General features: G+C 42.7%; 1 protein-coding gene and 1 long non-coding RNA gene across 2 annotated transcripts in view; one reads left to right on the top strand and one right to left on the bottom strand.

The window, feature by feature from the left end:
* Positions 1 to 21,477, bottom strand: part of ARHGAP29 (Rho GTPase activating protein 29) — a 115,195-nt gene that overhangs the window by 66,389 nt on the left and 27,329 nt on the right. The gene's annotated exons all lie outside the window — the stretch shown is intronic.
* LOC308586935 lies at positions 3 to 16,087 on the top strand. Its single transcript, XR_014008149.1, has 3 exons — positions 3 to 137; positions 6,229 to 6,292; positions 15,368 to 16,087. It is a non-coding gene; the product is annotated as an uncharacterized lncRNA (long non-coding RNA).

Genomic DNA, 21,477 nt, shown 5'->3' with positions numbered 1-21,477 from the left:
TTAGCAGCTGCATGCACAGAAATAACGAACCATTGGAAAGTCCCAGTCCTGCCCTGTTGAAATAGTTGGATGAATAAAATTGGGACTGTCAGAACAACTGACTCAACATTGAAGGGTTGTGGGAGGCATATCAAAAGGCAGTAACTTCGCTTTGACTTTGTTTCTTTTCATTATGTGAACAAACGCCTGCCCCTTTCCCAAAAACTAGGCTGGCTTCCCAGGGATGCAGGTACCTGCAACCGTGTTACATTTTGGTATGTAACACTGTGTTTGTATTGAGAATGCTCTTTGTGCACCACTTCGTTGTGCGTTATTTCTTAAACCAAATGTTGTTTGTATTCTCAAAAAAAAAAAGGCAATAAAAACATTAAATTAAAAATAAAGCTTTTGTAAATATATAAACCCATTGCAGAGTTTCAAGCTATCAATTCTGTCAATAGTAAATCTAGAGGAAGAACGAATAAAGGCACCAAATGCAGAAAGATTAAAAATAAATTGGTTCCTTCGATGGATTGGTGCTATAAATGCCAAAATGAAGTGAGAGTAAACAAATGTAAAATAATTCCATGTGTGGTCCATGGTCAGTGGTAGAGCACATGGTTTGCATTGCAGAGGGTCCCAGGTTCAATCTCTGCCGTCTCCAGGCAGAGATAGAATAGTTTCCTGCCTGTAACCCTGGAGAGCTTCTGCCAGTTGATATAGACAATGCTAAGGTAGATGGTCTGATTCAGAGTTTCCCAAACTTGGGTCTCTAGCTGGTTTTGGATTACAATTCCTGTCATTCCTGACCACTGGTCTTGCTAGCTATGGACTGATGGGAATTGTAGTCCAACAACAGCTCAAGGCCCAAGTTTGGGAAACCCTGGTCTGACTCAATATAAGGCAGCTTCCTATGTTGCTATGTTCTGTTTTAGGATCCTCTGATTCCCTATCCTTGTGAAACTGAGCTTGCACAACTAATGGCTTCAGCAGCAATTGTAGTATCTGATCTCCAGATTCCTCCATGTTCCAGGATGTTTTGTCCCTGTTGCAAAGTTTACTTTTTAAGATCAATGTTTCAGAGGTAAGGGAAAGGCATGAAACAAGAGCTATGCCCTTACCAACTGTGTTTTGGTTAGTATAATTGCCCAAGTGAATCCGCTGCTCATCTATCCACCACATGAATGACAGAAAAATATTCCTCATCGCCCTTTATCCAGCAAAACTTTCATCATACAATACTATGAATTTCTGCCAGTTTTTCAGGCATGTGCTAACAGCCCTACTGGATTTCATAAATATTCCATTTGGATCTGACTTTTTGACCACGAATGTATCTGGATACATGAGGAACTTTATGCAAAGCTTTCAGTCGGGGCACTTAAGTAAACAAGAGGCTAAGTAGGGAAGCAGAAATGTAGCTAAAAGCTGCACATGGTATTTGAGAAATTTCAAGGTGGAGCTAAAAGGAATTCACCAAATCACTACAGAAATGTCATAAGGTCCTCAGCTTCCTGATTTTCTGCCTTTATTTGTCCTCTGCCCTTACAAGTCCACTATACCAGCAGGTGGGTTGGGATCTGCTACCAGATGACAGAATGACCTAAGGTGGGTGACGGCAGCAGCACGACAACCATACAAATACACAGCAAGAAAATAGGAAGTGGGTCCCCAGATGCATAGCTGAGCTAAAGGCGGGTCCTGAGTCTGCAAAGCTTAACAACTATGCAACTTGTGATATGACATCATCACCCTGTGCCTGCCCTTCCAGCCAATGATATGAGGTGGAAGGGTGGGAGCTGAACAGTGCAGGTATGTTGTAATAGAGCAGGCATGGCCAAACTTGGCCCTCCGGCTGTTTTGAGACTACAACTCCCATCACCACTAACTAACAGGACCAGTGCTCAGGGATGATGGGAATTGTAGTCCCCAAACAGCTGGAGGGCCAAGTTTGGCCATGCCTGTAATAGAGGTTTAGAGGAAGAGATAGAAAAGAGTGCAGCAGAAGCAGCTATGAATATCTCACAACGTTCATGCACTAGGATGGATCTTTATAACTTTCTAATAGTTATTCATCCCTCTATTTGAATTTATCTAGTCCTTTTTCATATTCAGCTATCATGCAGCCCACTCTACTGGTTCTGGTAATAACAGTCAGTGGCGTAGCGTGGGTTGTCAGCACCCAGGGCAAGGAAAGTAATTTGCGCCCCCTAACCCGGGGCAAGACAAGTAATTTGCGCCCCCTAACCCGGGGCAAGGCAAGTAATTTGCGCCCCCTAACCCCTAACCTGCCGCCGCTGCCAGCTTCTTCTTGCTGCTGCCTGGTCTGGTCTGGTGTGGTTCTCTCCCGCTCTCAGCGCTGCGCTGGGCGGCCGCTGCACTGTCCCTCCCCCAGATAGTCCCTCGCTCTCTCTCCGCACCGCACGCCTGGCACCCACCCCCTCCACAGTGGGCGGCGACCCAGCGGCTTGGATCGGATTCGCACAGCCAGCACTGCAGTGAGAGAGAGTGAGTGAGCCAGGTAGGGGCAGAGAGCTGAGAGTGCGAGCGCCCCCCCAGATGTTGCGCCCGGTGCGGCTGACCCCCCCTGCACCCCCCATGCTACGCCACTGATAACAGTTCAACCACGAACTGTGTAAAATAAGTCAATGCTCTCTGTGATGGCATGGCCTGAAGGCATGCAGCCAGCCCCATGAGAAGGGAGAGAGGCAAGCAAACCAACTAACTAAACCAACTCTTCTTTCTTCTTAACTTAACCACTGCCACTATGTAGAATTGTAGATGCATATACATATTTTTCTCTTCCTGCTTCCACTAAACAACTGTTTAGCCTTCTGGGCTTTAATTGCTGCAACCCACTCCCAATACTTGTTCCCTTAGGTAACAGCTTAGTAAAATTGTTTTAGAAAAGTAGTTACTGATAGGGGCAAATTTTCCAGATTTCAGTTCATGTTTCCCAAACCCAAAATAATTGTATATGTTTTTAATACAATTCTATACTTTTATCCTTTTCTAAAAACCTTCATTTCATCTGGAATTTCACTTGATTAGAGGAAAGTACTTTTTCACACCCATAATTCATTGATGGAATTTGCTGCCAGAATAGGGTGGCAACGACCACTTGGTTAGGTAGCTTTAACACGTAATAAGTCTATCAGGCACTAGTTATGAAGTAAGCAGGGGTGTTCTGATAAACAACAGACAAATAGAGTTCAAGGGAAATCACCTTTATTTCATAACTTATGGTCCCCAGTCCAGACGGACTGATCTACGCCTCCTACAGTTATACGGACTCCCCAGATTCAGAGGCAGCATGCTGATAATCACAGGCAGAGAGAGTGCTGTTGTTACACTCATGTCCTGCTTGTGGCCTCCAAAAAGCCTTCTACTTGGCTATTGTGGAGGCAGCAAGCTGGACTAGATAGTCTTGTGGTCTGATTCATTCAGCAGGTCTCCTCTTACATTCTTAATATTTATTTCTGGATAATGAAATTGCACCCAGTTGAATTTTCCCCCATCCACATGTGTTTGTAACACATCCAGCCAGTTTGTTCCAAAAAGGTTTTTTAAAAGATGAGAGGTCCATAAATCTCTTCGGAGGAACGGATCCGAACAGGCATCGTGCTCTGTTGTGTGTGCTTAGGTTTTCATATGTTTTTGCATTCCACAAAAGCAGATAAGGGATTCCAAGTCCATCTAAGCAATGGGCCTCTGTTAGCAGAAAATGTTAACGATGCATATTAGCACAGGGCATTGAACGGGAGCTTCATCTGCTCTTGCAGCATTAGTGCATGCAAAATTCTAACCAGAAACGGCTTCCCTACTGACATGGGCAGGATAAGGTTCCTGTACAGCTGTTATTGATTTCAATGGGGCATGTGCAGGAGAACCTCCCAGTGAATTATGCCGCTTTTTAAAGGATGTTCTTTTATTTTTCCATGTAATTATCACCGAAGCAACCAGCCTGTCCCATTTAAGCAAAAACAAAATACAGAAAGCAAGCCACAACACTGCCCCTCTATTTTGTGCATTTCAAAACAAAACAAAATTGTTTGGAGGCTGTGTACTTTCCCTGCACCTGCACTATGCTGGAGTGAACATCAATCTACAAACATGGGACAAGCCGAAAGGCAAATCCTCCCCTCTCTGCTCACTCTGTTGCCCCCCTCCCGCTTTTACACGAAAGGAAAAAAACTGGTTCTCAGGAGAAGGGTGGGGGAGGTCAGGACAAAACATGCAGCAAGAAGTCTTGTTTTTTATGCCAATCTCAACTATTTTGTTTGGCGTTCAGCTGCACATTCTTTGCCAGCGCTCAATATTATGCTGCAACAGGCACAAATAGAACAGTAACTAAGGAGCAGACTAGCATGTTAATATTTCAGACATCAGGGGAAAAAGCCCATCTTTGATCAAATGTAGGAAGTTTCTGTGATGTACTCAAGAGTATGTCTATGCACTTGTGGGTCTCCTATATAGCACTTTTGTCATGCAGAAAGTTAGTTACCTAAGTTTCAGAAGGGACATTAGTTCCTCGGGGGGGGGGGTGATATTCATCCAAGCATTTCCATGAAGGCAGAAGAGCTTTTAGGTCCAGTCACACATAAGCAAGGTTTATGTACCAATAGTTGTTTGTTGTTTTTTTTTAAATGAATGTTTCAGTAGAGATCTGGTCTACAAGCCAGTGCTGTGTAGTGGTTAGAGTGTTGGGCCTGGGAGACAAGGGTTCAAATCGCCACTCAGCCGTGAAGCTCACTGGGTGATCTTTGGTCAAGCCACTGCCTCTCAGCCTAACCTAACACAGAGTTTTTTGTGGAGATGAAATGAAAAGGGGGAGAACAATGCACACCATATTGAGTTCCTTGGAGAAAATGGCGTAAATAATATAATAACAATAAGAATAGAATTCTACACACAGAAAGACCATTTAACTCTCATTACCTTCAATGACATTTAGGGAGCCTGAGTACAGGACTGCAGCCACAATTGAAATATCACACAGGCCTCTTGGAGGGACTTAGGGCAGGGTTGGGGAACCAGTGTCCCTCCAGATGTTGCTGGACTAGTTTCTTTCACCCCTGACTATTGGTCCTGTGTGCTGAGGCTTATGGGAACTGGAGTCCAGCATTTCAAAGAGTTGGAAGGGACCGCAAGGGTCATCTGGTCCGACCCCCTGCAATGCAGGAATCTTTTGCCCAATGTGGGGCTTGAACCCAGGACCCCGAGATTAAGCACCTCTTGCTCTACCAGCTGAGCTATCCCAGGTCCTTAGGGAGAGCAAAAACTGGAGGCTCATGACAGCTGCTGTCCTAGATTCAAAGAAGGAGCATGGACATCACTTCGAACCAAATGGTTGTACCTTTGAGGAAACTGGTGACATACAGAGATTCTAAAAAGATGTTTTCTGGCTTCAAAGCTGAAAGCTGGCAATAGACCACAGTAGCTTTAAACCTTCACTTATTTTTCTGACAGAACACTTGTCCTTTAGCAGTTGCATGGCAGGCAGAATTTCAGCGCATGATGCTTTCCCATGAATAAAGAGGTGTTCTGACTAAAAGCTTTACCAGCTGAATTTCTACCTGTATTGTCACTATTAAAGACTCCGGAAAACCCAGTAGAGGTGAAATGCACTGCCTTTGAGTGGGGAAGAAATCAATTTCCCTTTAGGAATAAATTGGAAAGGAGGGCTACCGCTTAGAGCACGTGCAAAGGAAAATCTAACTCTACAAGGAAGGACTTGGTTCATTTCAGGCACAGGCAAACTCGGCCCTCCAGATGTTTTGGGACTACAGCTCCCATCACCCCTGAATACTGGTCCTGTTAGCTAGGGATGATGGGAGTTGTAGTCCCAAAACATCTGGAGGGCCAAGTTTGCCGATGCCCGGTTCACTTAGTGCAACTTTCAAACCTTCCTTATTACAAGGTGTTCTGTATACGCCCTAAAGTAAGTAAAGGAACCCCGATTTTTATATATCTAAAAATGTGGTAATTAGTCATAAAGTCACCCGACTTCAGCTTATAACCCAAAATGTCCAGAGTTTTTATCATTCCCCTTGATGTACTGAATTCCATAAAATGGATGGCATGCTGGGTGAAGTATTTCCCTTGATAAAGCATTTCATTCCATGTCCCCCTCCCCAACACTTGCCCCACTAAGGAATGTAAACTAAATGAGTGATTAGCTTTCATGTCAGCCTGCCTACATTTTGATCTCTGAAACCAAACAAAAACCCTCATAATTTTTCTTCGCAGAACAACTGCCCGCTTGGATGACTGCCAGTGCACTGAAGTGAGATCCTGAGAAGTCAGAGGCATGGTGAGCTGGTAGTTCTCGTGTGGGACTGAAACGGGTGTCCAACCAGTTCCCCATGGGGTTGTACTTCCCCCAAAAGAGCACAGGTACAAAGTTTTGGAAGATCCAGCATTGTCACTCAGGCACCAAATGTCTTGGGTGCCTCAGAGTGCCTTTGAAGGAGCTTCAGCTGGTTTGCCAGCTGCAATTATTCCTGGACAGAGATAGCCTTGCTATGGTGATTCATACTTTCTTCGATGTGTTATATACCTGGGACTGCTTGTAAGATGCCCTGGAAGCTTCAGTTAGTGCAGCGCTTGCTTAGCTGTCAGAATTTTGACTGGTATATCCAGCATTGCTCATATTATACCTGTTTGAATTTCATTTGCTTCTGAGCCCAATTTAAGGTGCTTGGGACTGAAGAAATACCTCTCCTTATATCACCGTGTCTTAAGGTCTTCTGCAGAGGCCTTTCTCTCTCCAAATTTTTTCTTCTTCTGTTTATATCCCACCTTTCCTCCAAGAAGTTGAAGGTAATGTATCTGGCTCTCCCCACCCCCAATTCACAACAGTCCTGTGAATTGGGCTGCAATACAGGAAATGATCTGCGGCCATCTACTGTGCTTCAAGGTTGATTTGAACTCTGGTCTCCCATGTCCTAGTCCAACACTCTAACCGCTATGCACCAAAGGCTCTTAACAGAGATACATTTTGCAGTCACAAAAGAGAGAGGGCCTTTTCTGTGTCCCAACTTCGGAATGCCCTCCCGAAGACGACCTGTCTGGTGCTTTTTAACATCACCAGGCAAATATCTTCCTACTTGTTCAGGCATTTGAGATGGTATCTTACCGTATTTTTTGCTCTATAAGACTCACTTTTCCCCTCCTAAAAAGTAAGGGGAAATGTGTGTGCATCTTATGGAGCGAATACAGGCTGCACAGCTATCCCAGAAGCCAGAACAGCAAGAGGGATTGCTGCTTTTTCACTGCGTAGCGATCCCTCTTGCTGTTCTGGCTTCTGAGATTCAGAATATTTTTTCCCCTTGTTTTCCTCCTCCAAAAACTTGTGGTCTTGTGGTCTGGTGCGTCTTATAGAGCGAAAAATACGGTAATTAAAACTGCCTCCTCTGCTCCTTAGAGTTATGTTTTTATTGTGCTGCTTATTGTCGGCATGTAGTATTCATAAGTTATGTGAATAGTTTCACACACACTTTTGTATACCACCCTGGAAACTTCTGCTTAAGACATTTTAAGAATAAATACATGGATTGCAGCCTCAGACATATAGAAATCTTAGCTTCTGGGTAGGATTTGAGATTTATTATACAGTAGTTCTACAGAAAATTGTCTTTGGCAGCAGATCCTCCCAAAAGTAGTGGGGTTTGGGAACCCTTCGCTGTGTATCCTCGCTCCTCTTCCTGTTGAACAGAGGGCAGGAATTCAGCAGAGCACAGCGTAACTGAGAAATATTTGTGTTGGTCTTAAGATTATTGTGGAATGTTATCACAAGGAGTCATTATATCCCCACAGCTTGCATCACCACTCTTTGCACTGTAGAAGCTGTGGGTTGATTGTCTTTTATTTTTTTACTGGATTCAAAAAGTTGTTACACTGTCTGTCAACAGGGTAAAAATAAAAATCCCAGGGAAAATTATATAATGCCAGAGAACACATCCTGCTTTTAATACACTCTGTTTCTCGGTGATCCCTTTTCTTCAAGATTAATATTCACTGATTAGGGAAAGAGTAACAGCTGACATAATGTGATGCTTCTGTTCTCTGGTTCTTAAGTACTTGACAACTTCTAAAATGCTAAGGCTTCAGTGCTCCCATTCCACCCTAGTGGCATTCTTTATCCTTCATGTAAGTGGCAGAATATGCTGCATTTCAGGATTTGTCCAGTGTTCCTCCAAAACATTTTTCTAACTGCTGCTGGTTTTATGGATATTTGCTTTATATTTGACTGCAGTGTTCACCTTCTATGTATATCCTACATCAAGATGAACAGAATGAGTTTTAAAATTAACAGCAGCAGCAGCAGCAACAACAACAACAGAAAGCCGTACACAACAAAAATGTGCATTTGTTTCTGCTGTCAAACAATGGGCTAACAATTTTGTTGAGACATCAATGACTCAATTTGCTTCCTGCGAGTTTCCATTAGCAAACAGGAATCTAGATTACTTTTGCCAGGAGGCATTACAATGCTATCATTAATTTGTGTCGCACCCGCACATCAGGGCACCAATCAGCTTTTTAATATATTTTTTTTTACTTGGAGAGAATGTTCAGCCAAGTAGAGTTGAAAGGGTATCATTGCAGCAGCACTGATTGTGAAGGCTTGTTGTGGTCAAAAGAAGAGATTTTTTTTTTTAACCTGAAAGCTCTCAGCAGAAATTGTAGCTGTTTTGCAGAATGCTCATTCTTCTCTCTCTGCAATAGTCCTTCTACCCAGCCTGTGGGACTTCTAAGCCTCAGTTACTTAACTTGGTTTATCTCCACAATAATTATATGTTTTCTGTGACTGCTGAATGGTCTTATGCGCACAATATTTGTGATGGAGGTTCTCTTTCCAACAAAAAAATTGGGGCTACCTGGAAACCTGGAGAGCTTCTACTGTACCAGTTAATCCTGAACTAGATGGACCAATGGTCTGATTTAGTATAAGGGAACATCCTATGTTCCTTTGAGCAGTTTGCGGAGAGAGCACAGATTTGTATATAAATAAATATGTAATGATAAGCCACTGTATGCATGTGCTTTCAGCTGCAACAATCCTGAGGAACACAAACCAGGATAAACAAAATGTATTAGCTAAAAGGGAGAAGGAACCACAGTCACCGCAGATATAAGATTGCATCGGGGTTAACGATACTAAGGCAAGAAAAGAGATGACGTGAGTGAGCCCATATATAACCAACAGTATGTGAAGTTGGCACGAGATCTTCGTGCAGGGGTGGGGAACATTTGTCCCTCCAGGTGCTGCTGAACTACAATTTCCATCCTCCCTGGCCATTAGCCATGCTCGCTGGGGCTGATAAGATTTGTAATTGAGTAACATCTAGAGGGCCAATGGTGCTCCACCCCTGCATTAGTGGTACTGAAGGTGTAATCACACAACATATATTTTCTTGGGATAAGACTATGTGTGGAGCTTTCTGAGATCTCATGTACAAGCCTTTCCAGGTGATAATTTTATGGCACAAAAATGGCAACATTTGTTGAGTTGGATCCAGCTACCTTGAGGTAGCTATAGGGATGTTTTGCTTTCAGAGGACTTAATCTGTGATGTTTTGCCAATGGGGAAAAGCAGCACCCTTCTGTCTACTAATGCATGAGCAATTTTATTTTTAATCTTCTTTCTCTCATGTAATGTCCTGGAAGTGATACTGGGAGTATCTCAAAAGGCAGCATTGCTTTGTACTTTCTGCCCCCTGACTGTCTCACTACTTCCTTTCTTTTTGAAAAACCTTGCTTGGTATGCAAATATGCATAATCAGCATTGTGCATAAATCAGCACATGTGGCCATGACTGGGGCTAATAGGCCCATTGTAAGCTTGGTGGGCAAATGCTCCACTCTGGCTAACACCAGCCTCTTTTATTTTTAACCATGTTGTTGTTGTTGTTGTTGTTGGGCATCTATCTGTCTCAGTTAACAATGGAGGAGTGTGCCTTTGGAGGTGAAGTCAAACTGTTGGAAGGTTACAGCACCTGCTGTGGCTGTAGGGACCGATGCAGGAGAGACATGTTTTGTTGAAGCTAGGACAGATGAAGGCGGCTGGTTGTGCAGCTGCAGCTGCACCATGCTGTTCCTTCTCTTTGCACTCCTCCCAGCAGTCATGGTATGAATGCACAACCTGTCTGTCTGTCTGTCTGTCTCCAGGCACTGCAGTTGTCAGCAAGTGATTCCCAGATGGTGGGGGTTGATGTTGCCAGCCTTCATGTCACGTTTGCAGACATCTTTGTAACACAGAGTTGGTTTGCCAGTGACTGAAGCCAGCTCCCTGTAGAGCACGTCCCTGGGGATCCTGACATCTTCCATTCTGTGTACATGGCCAAGCCAGCGTAGATGTCGCTGAGACAGGAGTGTGAACATGCTGGGAATGTAGGCTTAAGAGAAGAGCATATCTTTGTTTGAGACACTGTCCTGCCATGTGATGCCCCAAATCTTCCTAATATAGCGCATGTGGAAGGCACTGAGGCGTCGCTCCTGGTGGTTGTAAGCTGCCCACAACTTTCTTCCATGAAACATCATGCTCAACACACAAGCTTGGCAGATCTTCATTTTGGTGTTGGTGCACCACATTTTCCCATACTCTTTTGAAGAAGTGAGCCATTGCCGTAGCAGCCTTGCTAATAAGCTTGTCCAGCTCGGCGTTGACGAGAGGTTCTTGGCTATGGTGGAACCCAGGTAGGCAAAAATGTCTACCACCTGAAGCGTGTGCTGATACATGGAGTGCTGGTGACATCCTGACCCAGGAAGCATAGCACTGTAAAGAGCATATAGTTGCCACTGTTACCAGCTTCATTATCCTCAGTGCTTTTTTCTAGAAAAAAAGGTGCCAGAACTCACCTTGTTCTCTTATAATGACAATGGCGCCCACCTGAGATGGGCCGGAACTGAGTTCTGATGAGTTCCAGCTGAAAAAATGCTCTGATTATCCCCAATGCCTCTGGTCCCCAAACCTTGGAATACACTATATCAAGGATGGGAGGCAGAGAGGCATTGGGCATAATGAAGGTGCTGGCAGCTGCTGCCTTGTTCTTCACAGCACTGGGCTGAAAGAGTGTTGGCAGAAGGAGTTGTGATGCTTTCAGCACCACTGCCAGACATCACAGTTGCCTTCCACTGCTACCCTGTCGCTCCTTGATGAGCTTGGGGAAGGCAGAGGGGCACCAAAGAGCCATCAGAGGCACCATGCCCAGTGCGCCTTCTCAAACCTAGTGCCAGGCCTATTAACATTGGCTAGGGTATCGAGAGATGAATATAGCTGGCTGTTATCCCTTTTCTCTTGGAGGCCCCCTAGCAATGGGCTGCTTGCTGTTTTGTTCAGGGTGGAGTAGAGTGGTGTTCAATGGTGCTACACTCCCTTTTGTTAAGTGTGCTTTGTTGCTAATGAAGGCAGGAATCATTTTCCCCACCCTCTCCACTAAAATCTCAAGGATGGCTATACTGATTCCAGAACACGTCAACTATTTTCATTAGATTTTCTGCTTACATTTTAGAGGCGTAAACTAATTCCCCAAATCTGCATTCCTTTTTATCAACAACATTTCCTCTGATGGTAGTGGATGTTGCACGATTTCAAGAATGTGAGGCCCCTAATCCACAATTCACCACAAAGCTCAGTCATCCAAACAAACCTTTTTTGTGATCCTCACCTTTCCTCTAGCAAAACCTACCCACTAAAGACTTGAGTGCATCGTTCTAATGATTCCAATTTAGCTATTGGTACAGCTGCTCTAAAATTGCTTTGCAAAACTCCAAGCATTTGATTGTGCAAAGTTCCCCAGTCTTTCAACATCTTATCATGAATACTTTGGAAATGTATATAATTCCTTCTAATACAACAGTTTCCACCTCAGGTTTATGACACGTCTATTAATCAGTCATCACTGAAGGTTTGGGAGCTCCCATCTCATCGCAGCCATTCCTACATCTATCAGTCAATTATATTTATTTCTTAGCATCTTTTTAATTATGTTTGACTATGGATGACGTAGGCTAGGGGGCTTCACCATTGCAAGTGTACTAGAAGCCTGAAGCCAAAGAGCAGGCTGCTTAGGAAAAATCATATGTACAGATCAATATCTTTCTCACTCCCTCTTTGCCCTCCTTACCTAGTAGTCACCAGTGCTGTAACCTGGTGATGGTAGTAACGATGGATTGTAAGAACTCTCGTCTGGTAATAAAGAATTATTTTCTGAGGAAAGTGATTGGAGGAATGGCTGCATACGTTCCTGGATAATACTGATTATCTGGATCCATGTCAGTGTAGGTTCAGGCTGCTCTTTCTTCTCTATATCTCAGCAGCTTTTGGCTGAGTACCATAGCATTGATTATGGTATCTTTCTGGACCAATGTCCTACCTGCAGGGTCAGGTAAATAAAGTAATATTGGGAGAGTGCTCTTCAGCCCCCTGGTGTTTATGCTGTGGGCTGCCACAGGGCACTACTTTCTCCCCGAAGCAACTACTCTATTCCGAACTTAAAAATGGAAAGTGTAATGCTAATGGTTAACAAAAGAGGTTTAAAGACTCTCTCAAGGCAAATCTAATAAAATGTGGTATATACACCGACAATTGGGAAACACTGGCCATGTGAGCGTTCCAATTGAAGAACAGCCTTTACCAACGGTGTCATGGACTTTGAAGATGCTCAAACTCAGGACGAAAGGGAGAAACATGCTAAGAGGGAGGCACGTTTGGCAAACCCTCACCATGATCAACTCCCATCTGGAATTCTATGTCCCCAGTGTGGAAGGACGTGTTGATCCAGAATTGGCCTCCACAGTCATTTACAGACTCACTGTTAAGACCACGGAAGACAATCTTACTTGGCTATGAGTGATCGCCAAAGAAGAAGATGACTACTTTCTCCCCAGTGCTATGAAGCCATACTAAGCCATTAGGAGTGGTCATTGGGAGTTTTAGAGCGGAGATGATAGCCAACACTACTTCTCCATTACATCTGAGTCAGGGGGAAAGTCCTGGACTGGTAAATTGATGCAGAAGTAGGCTACATAAACTGAGATTGAATCCTGGAAAGATGGAGAGCTTATAGGTGCATGGCTCATATTTGGGAGATGGGTCCATTGCTTGTCCAATACTAGAACCAAAGTTCTAGTATTGTGAGGGGGGAAACTTCTTCATATCTATTTTCTCCATACCATACATGATTTTTTATATCTTCTCCCCACCTTTTTTCTAAATTAAAAGGTCCCAAATCTTTCCTCAGAGGAGAGTTGCTCTAACTTCAGTTACTGGTTTGACTATATGACTTAGTATTATATGAGTTGTAGTTTTTGTTTTAGTGTGAACAACATTCCAGTGTAGAGGAACCATGGAAAGCAATAAATTTTCTATGCCCCAAACTTTCTGCTACAGAACTAGAACCTGTCAAAGCAAATAACAGAGGACACATCTGCCTTAAGAGAATGGTCCTCAAGAAAAGGACAGGAAAACCATTATTCCTATATGCACTAGGCACTGCAAACCTAGGCCTTTTTTTCTGGCTTCAGGAGAGACAGAAAAACCTGTGGTCAGAAGTTAAGAAAGATTTGGAAACATGGTCGAGACTGAAGCTCTCCTTGCTGGGCCGAATTGCTGCTGTTAAGATGAATGTTTTGCCAAAAATGTTGTTTCTATTTCAAACCTTGCAGGTCGTGGACAGAGTGGAATGTTTTGGAAAGTGGCAGAGGGATATTTCAAAGTTTGTCTGGCAGGGCAAAAAGCCCCGAATAAAGTTTAAAATACTAACTGACGCAAAAGAAAGAGGGGGGTTTGCCCTGCCAGACTTAAGGTTATACTATGAGGCGGCAGCCTTCTGCTGGTTGAAAGATTGGATTTTATGAGAGAATACAGATGTCCTAGACCTGGAAGGTTTTAACAATTCGTTAGGATGGCATGCGTATCTGTGGTACGGCAAGGCAAAACACATGGAATGTTCAAAAACCATATTGTCAGGAAAGCAATTTTTATGGTCTGGCTGAAATACAAAGACTTACTTGGAAGTAAGACTCCGAGGTGGTTATCACCAGTGGAGGCTAAGGCGAGGAAAAAACACAATATGGAGGCCGGCTGGCCGAAATATTGGGAACTAATAGAAAAAGTTGGTGACAATTGGAGGTTGCGGAGCTTTGAAAACTTAAAAGATAAGGTGCAAGATTGGTTTCACTATGCCCAAATTAACGAGGTTGTTAAGTTGGATAAAAAAACAGGATTCCAGGTGGAAAAATCGAAACTTGAGACAGAGTTGTTAGAACCAAAGACCAAGGTTTTATCGAGAATGTATAACTTGCTGCTTAAGTGGAATACTCAGGATGAGACAGTGAAATCAGCCATGATAAAGTGGGCTCAAGACATTGGTTACAATATCATGTCTGAAGACTGGGAAAGGTTATGGACCACCGGTATGAAATTTACGGCATGTAATGCCTTGAAAGAAAACATTATGAAAATGGTATACAGGTGGTACATGACCCCAGTCAAGCTTGCTAAGATATACCACTTGTCTGATAACAAATGCTGGAAGTGCAGGGAGGCTGAAGGAACATTCTTTCACCTTTGGTGGACTTGCCCAAGAGTGAAGGTCTTCTGGGAAATGATCTATAACGAGTTAAAAAAGGTGCTTAAGTACACCTTCCCTAAAAAACCGGAAGCCTTCCTCTTGGGTATTGTCGGCCAAAAGGTTTTAAAGAAGGATAGAACGTTTTTTATGTATGCTACCACTGCAGCAAGAATTCTGATCGCCAAATATTGGAAGACTCAAGATTTACCCACGCTGGAAGAGTGGCAAACGCAACTGATTGACTATATGGAGTTGGCCGAAATGACTGCCAGAATCCGAGACCTGGGAGAAGAAGCAATAGAGGAGGACTGGAAAAAATTTAAGAATTATTTGCAAAAACTTTATAAGTTATATAAACTATAAAATGACGCATAATTTGAAATGCTAGCCCCAGCAATGAGAGTGCAATATTTATGAAATTGGAAAACAATATTGAAGGGATCAAAGTTTAAATGTTAAAAAGGATAATACGCTTTGTTTTTAGAGTAAACGGACAATAAGGGATTTAAACTTAAATTGCAACTGAAAGTACCAAAGAAACACATGAAACAAGGTTACAATTTGCTGATAAATTTATTATTAAGAATGCATTGTGCGGGAGATGTGGGGAAGTTCGATGGAAAGTTGGAATAAGCTGTTGAAGGGTTATGATCTTTTTTATCTTCTTTTACATTTTTCTTTTTCTTCTTTCTCTTTCTGTTTTCTGTTTATGTCTGGAAAAAATGCAATAATTTTTTTTTTTTTTTAAAAAGAAAAACCTGTAGGTGCACTTTCATTATTCTAAAACATTTTTTCCTCTTTCTGTTACAGAAGTCGGGCTATCTCATGGAGGTTTCAGCTTGATTCACTCCAACTGAATTCAATCTCAACTTGATTCACTCCAACTGGATAAGTGCATTATGGCTAATAATCAACTGAAAAGATGAAACCAATGGACTTGGAACACTGACAACAGTTGGAGTGAGGGGAATGGAAACTTGGGAGGAGGAAGAGTGATATTGAATATCCTGGAAAAGGACATGGCAGGCTGGGGGACACCCTGAAGAGAAGCACTCCGCCCTGAAACATTTTGTTGCTTGTCCCATGTGTTTCCCTTAATAAGGAAATCAACTTAAATATGGCTGTCCCAGTATCTATGAAGCTGATTTGGATGAAGGGGAAAATGTGTTGGTAACAAAATATGATTTTGCTGAGCCCTGCGTATAATTTAGGAAGTTAAGTATGTCAAGCCCTGTATATAATTGAGGAAGTCTAGCCAATGGTAAAGTTCACTGAGAGAGAGAGAGAGAGAGATATGGGGACTTCCACAGCCCAAGGCAGAACAACTAAGTTCAACACCTAACAACAAAATGGAAAACATTTAGTGAGCCAGAAAGACACAACAATGTGCATATGATACTTACAAATAATTAACAAATTGCATTTAATTTATGTTGTTGTTCAGCTACAGCTGGTAGATGGGTGATGGAGCTCACACTTTGACTAGAGGCCTGCAACCAATGTTTCAGCTGGGAAATATGCCTAATGTCCATCTGCGCGCGCGCGCGCACACACACACACACACGCAGCAGGCCGGGGGAGAATCCCCTGCCTCCATGCCGTCTCTTTCAGCAAACTTCGGCATCCTTTCTCACACCATCTTAACCACAACCCCATTTCCCTGTCTCTCTCCCTCCTCTTCATTATCCTGTGATAAATAGATTCTTCTAAAAACTGGCCATGACTAGAAAGCATGGCATTCCGATTTGTCACTTTCAAGACACTTGCTGAGCTGATCTTGAGCCTTGCAGCATGTCTACAACATGCTTACACAGGAATCTTGACCACCACCTGAGGGAATCAAAGTATTATTTTTGAATAGATTATTATAAAGCACTTCAGAGTTGAGGCTGGTTATTATCTAAATGATTTGTTACCATTTTATTCATTAGGGGACTAAAGGCAGAGAGACTCATTGTGAAGCAAGCATGGAATACAGTGATACCTCGGGTTACATACGCTTCAGGTTATGTACGTTTCAGGTTACAGACTCCGCTAACCCAGAAATAGTACCTCAGGTTAAGTACTTTGCTTCAGGATGAGAATAGAAATTGTGCTCTGGCGGCGTGGCGACAGCAGGAGGCCCTATTAGCTAAAGTGGTCTTCAGGTTAAGAACAGTTTCAGGTTAAGAACGGACATCCAGAACGAATTAAGTACTTAACCTGAGGTACCACTGTACTGTCCCCAACATTTCCAATGAAGCGCTAACATAGGGTGAAGTGGTGCTTAACCCTTTTGTCCATCCATCCATTATTTCCTTCAAAATGTACCCACAGGTTGTTTTCAAACCTATTCCCTCAGCTGGGATCTGAAACCAAAAATATAGATAATGTAGTGACGAAGGGAAATAGATATGGGTCAGACAGCACACAGTTTAAATCTCACCTTTGTGGTGAAGTATTACATCTCAGTTTCAGCCCAGCAATTTTGCAAGGGACAATCAGAGGTCAGGGGAAGGCTTAATCACCTGCTTCCTACCACTAGCAAATCCCCAGGGTGGGTGGGTGTTGCATTGTGGCAGGGTGGGAAAACTGTTTGATTTATAATGTGAAACTCTGCCCTTAATAACACTCGGTTGATTATCTTATATAGAGACAGTTACAGTGAAAAGAGGTGAAAAACACAGTTCCTAGGTGGTAAAGTCTTGTAGAGTAACCAATAACAGGAAATGCGCTGTGGTTGAGTTGCTAACCGCTTAGAAATCAAGGGCCTGGATTGTGATTAGGCAGCGAGGCGTGCAGAGCAGGTAACACTCAAAGAGTGTTTTCCATGAGGAAATATGGGTGCCTGGGGGCCTCTGCTGGGTTTAATGAAAAACAATTACAGAATTTGCAGGCAGGCATTTTGGTGGAGATAATTTTCTCACTTCATAGCCACAGAAAACAATGTAACTAATCTAGGATTAAGAGGGGGGTTTGTGGCTATTATCAGCTCTGTCGGAAGAAGGTGAAATGGTTACTGTTCAGGTGGGAACAGATCCATTTCCCCCCTTTTTTTGCACTGGAAAATAGATGGCCTGCACTGACTCTATGCAAGCTCTAGTAAAGACAAACCAGGACACATTCCTTCCTTCCCTTATAGCCAGCCAGTGGTTGCTCCAAGCACATTCCAGATCTGCTAGGATACCTTAATTGTCTTCACCTGGATGAGCTTGCCAACATTCCTGTGAGCTATTACAACTCCTATGGAGTGGAGCATGCTTTCCTTGTTTTTCCAAATCTTCCACTGCCAAGTCTCAGTGGGAGTGATACACGCCTACGTTTACGTACAGTTTTGCTAATTCCCTTATCTGCTAATGATGTACAAGGTGCCTTCGTGAAAGCGCTCCCTTTAGTGAATGCTCACAGTAATAGTTTCAGGACAACCCATAATGAGAGATCAGAACTGATAACAGGGAAAGAGGTGAAATATGCGACTTGTTGCAATACGACGCTAGGTATTGTGTATTGTTTTTAGCAGTGTTTTTTGGAATTAATTATAGCTATTCCACACAGGTTTGTCCAGAACAAGAATCAATGACAGTTTTTAATTTCCGCGGCTTCAGTCTTCACAACATTTAATTCAAATTAGTGTGGAAAAACGAACGAAGCAGTTTAAAGGACCCTAACCTTGGGGAAAAGGTTGGGCAACTTTTTTTGGGAAGGCTATGCTGTTTTTTCAGGGCTTTCTTCCCGAACACAAATTATGTTGGAATGCCTGGAACAATTTCCCCACCACTGAGTTTGATTGTGTAATTATGATAACCAAAGGCAGAAGGCACCAGTGAAGAAAAAGAAAAAAAGCAGAGTTAGAAACCTCTCCAGAGGTCACACTACCATAGCTCCTGGGAAAGGAGAATCTGTTCCAAACCATAGTTCCATAGACAGACTCAAGTTCATTTTTCAGAATATGATCATGAAAAACCACACAGAATAACCACACTTATAAATAGAACAGCTGGATCACAAACAGGAAACACTCGTGTCTTTTACATGCTTAATGGGGAATAAGGTCCATTGAACTCAGTGAGGCTTACCTCTGAGTAGGCACAGGCAGGAATGCATTTATAGATGTTTTGAAATCATTAAGGAAAAAATGCTGATATATATTCAAGCAGTGTTCTCTTTTTAGAGATTGCAACAGCTTTTATAACATTTTTTCATTAATGTTGACTCAGAACTAAGTCCCACTGAGTTCAATGGTCAGATTATTATTATTATTATTATTATTATTATTATTATTATTATTATTAACTAGCACATCCCATCAGCCCAAGGATTTCCATTTTTGCAATGGGACTTCCCCCCTTTCCCCTGTGTGTGTTCTACAACTCCCCCAAATCTGCTCTAGAAGAAGGGGGGAGCTCCTAGAACCAATTTATAGGGTGCACAGTGGGAAGAATGTTTTGTTGCAGAAGCAGAAATCCTCGTGCTGGTGGAATGTTCACATGGTGCAACAGAGAATTACCTCCAGGTGGCTGCATAGGATTGCAGCCTAAGAGGAGAAAGTGATGCAATGAATATAAAGGCAGTTCCTATGACAGTCAGGTGCCCTCTTCAACAATGAGTGGAAGACTGTCCACCAACTGCTGCCCTTGCGAGCCCTCCATAGATTACAATGAATCAGTTTTATTTATCTGTGCCATTTCGTGTGCCATCTTCCTGCCCTTAGGACCCCTGGACAACAACAACAGAAATCTTAAGACAATTTAAAATTAAAACAATTAAAACAGCAGTATCAAAACACAAATGGTAAAACCAACAGAGAAAAGAACAACAACAAAAGCACGACACCGAAAACAATTCTCCAGCAGCATATTATGCTGGGATAGCTCAGCTGGGAGAGCATGAGACTCTTAATCTCAGGGTTGTGGGTTCGAGCCCCACGTTGAGCAAAAGGTTCCTGCACTGCAGGGGGTTGGACTAGATGACCCTCAGGGTCCCTTCCAACGCTACGATTCCATGATTCTGTAACATAGTGTGGCCACTTATGGATTGTCAAAAAAGGGGACTAAAGAGGACTTGGATTTGCATCACATTTGCACATGCTGATTTTTATGTATAGATACAAATAATTACTGTGATTTAAAAAGAACTATAATACATTTCACCCAAGTGGGGAAGCAGACCACGTGATCTGTCTGCTGTTGAGGTGCTAAAGGTTGGCCTTGCCCTGCTGTTTCTTCTTTTAGGTCTTTATTTTCAATCTAGACTTTGAATAGAAGCTGCCTTCAAATAAGAGGGCTGTCCTTGAATTCACAGGCCTGCAAACATAGGGCTGTCTTCTGTAAATAGGACACATGCTTGCCATTTAATACCAAGGTTCTCCTAAGACATTTATACATTATGTTTTCACCGACCAATGAAAGGCAAGCAATGATTCATTCAGGTGAACCTCCCTAGGGAGGACATTCCAGGTGGAGGACATTCCTCAATGAAAGGTGCCACAGTGCTTGAGCCTGGTGGATTGAACACAGCAACTAGCAAAATTTAGCTCGGGGTTCCCAGACACTGTCAAACAAACTATTTTTCAGACGGGCAATAATATCTGATTGCCAACATAATTATTTTGCCACATTTCTAGGTCACTTTCTTAAAATACTGCTTGTTCTTTAAAATTATGTAACTACTGGTGAGCTTATTGTAAGGAGTAATTAAACATTAGAATAAGCAGCTGTAAAATGACACATATTTTTGATAATGTGTAGCTTCGTGGTGCACAGTGAGACAACACCGATGAATGTAATGCCTATTACATGAGCACTTGGGTAAATTAGGTCAAAAATACTTTGTCAGCTAGCATAAGTGAAGGGAACAGAAATTCAAGAAAACCAAGACCAGCAGCATAAATTTGAGTCTTGTGAAGAACTGGAAACCCAAACACAGCCGCTGAAAGGAAAGAAAGAAAGAAAGAAAGAAAGAAAGAAAGAAAGAAAGAAGCCAGGGTGGCTATCTAAAGAACTTTTAACTGAGTTAAGATTAAAAAAGGATGTGTACAAAAAATGGAAAAGGGGGGAAACCACCAAAGAGGAATTCAAACAAATAGCCAGCATGTGTAGACACAAAGTCAGAAAAGCTAAAGCACAGAATGAACTCAGGCTTGCTAGAGAGGTTAAAAGCAACAAAAAAGGCTTTTATGGGTATGTTCGTAGCAAAAGGAAGAACAAAGAAACAGTGGGGTCACTCAGAGGAGAAGATGGTGAAATGCAAATAGGGGACACAGAAAGGGCTGAACTCCTCAATGCCTTCTTTGCCTCAGTCTTCTCCGATAAGGAAAACAATGCCCAACCTGAAGAATTTGGAGCAAATGATTCAACAGAGGAAACACAGCCCAGAATAACTAAGGAGACAGTACAAGAATACTTGGCTAGTTTAGATGTATTCAAGTCTCCAGGGCCAGATGAACTGCATCCAAGAGTATTAAAAGAACTGGCAGATGTGATCTCAGAACCACTGGCAGTCATGTTTGAGAATTCCTGGAGAACAGGCGAAGTCCCGGCAGACTGGAGGAGGGCAAATGTTGTCCCTATTTTCAAAAAAGGGAAAAGAGAGGACCCAAATAATTACCGCCCAGTCAGTCTGACATCAATACCAGGGAAGATTCTGGAGCAGATCATTAAGCAAACAGTCTGTGAGCACCTAGAAAGGAATGCTGTGATCACCAATAGTCAGCATGGATTTCTGAAAAATAAGTCATGTCAGACTAACCTGATCTCATTTTTTGACAGAATTACAAGCCTGGTAGATGAAGGGAACGCAGTGGATGTAGCCTACCAAGGCATTTGACAAGGTGCCCCATGATATTCTTGTAAAGAAGCTGGTAAAATGCGGTCTTGACTATGCTACCACTCAGTGGATTTGTAACTGGCTGACTGACCGAACCCAAAGGGTGCTCATCAATG

This window comes from Podarcis bocagei, assembly GCF_964188305.1.
Source record: "Podarcis bocagei genome assembly, chromosome: 5".
NCBI lineage: Eukaryota > Metazoa > Chordata > Lepidosauria > Squamata > Lacertidae > Podarcis > Podarcis bocagei.
Note: the sequence above shows the minus strand (reverse complement) of the source record. Positions and strands in the feature narration are given on the sequence as shown.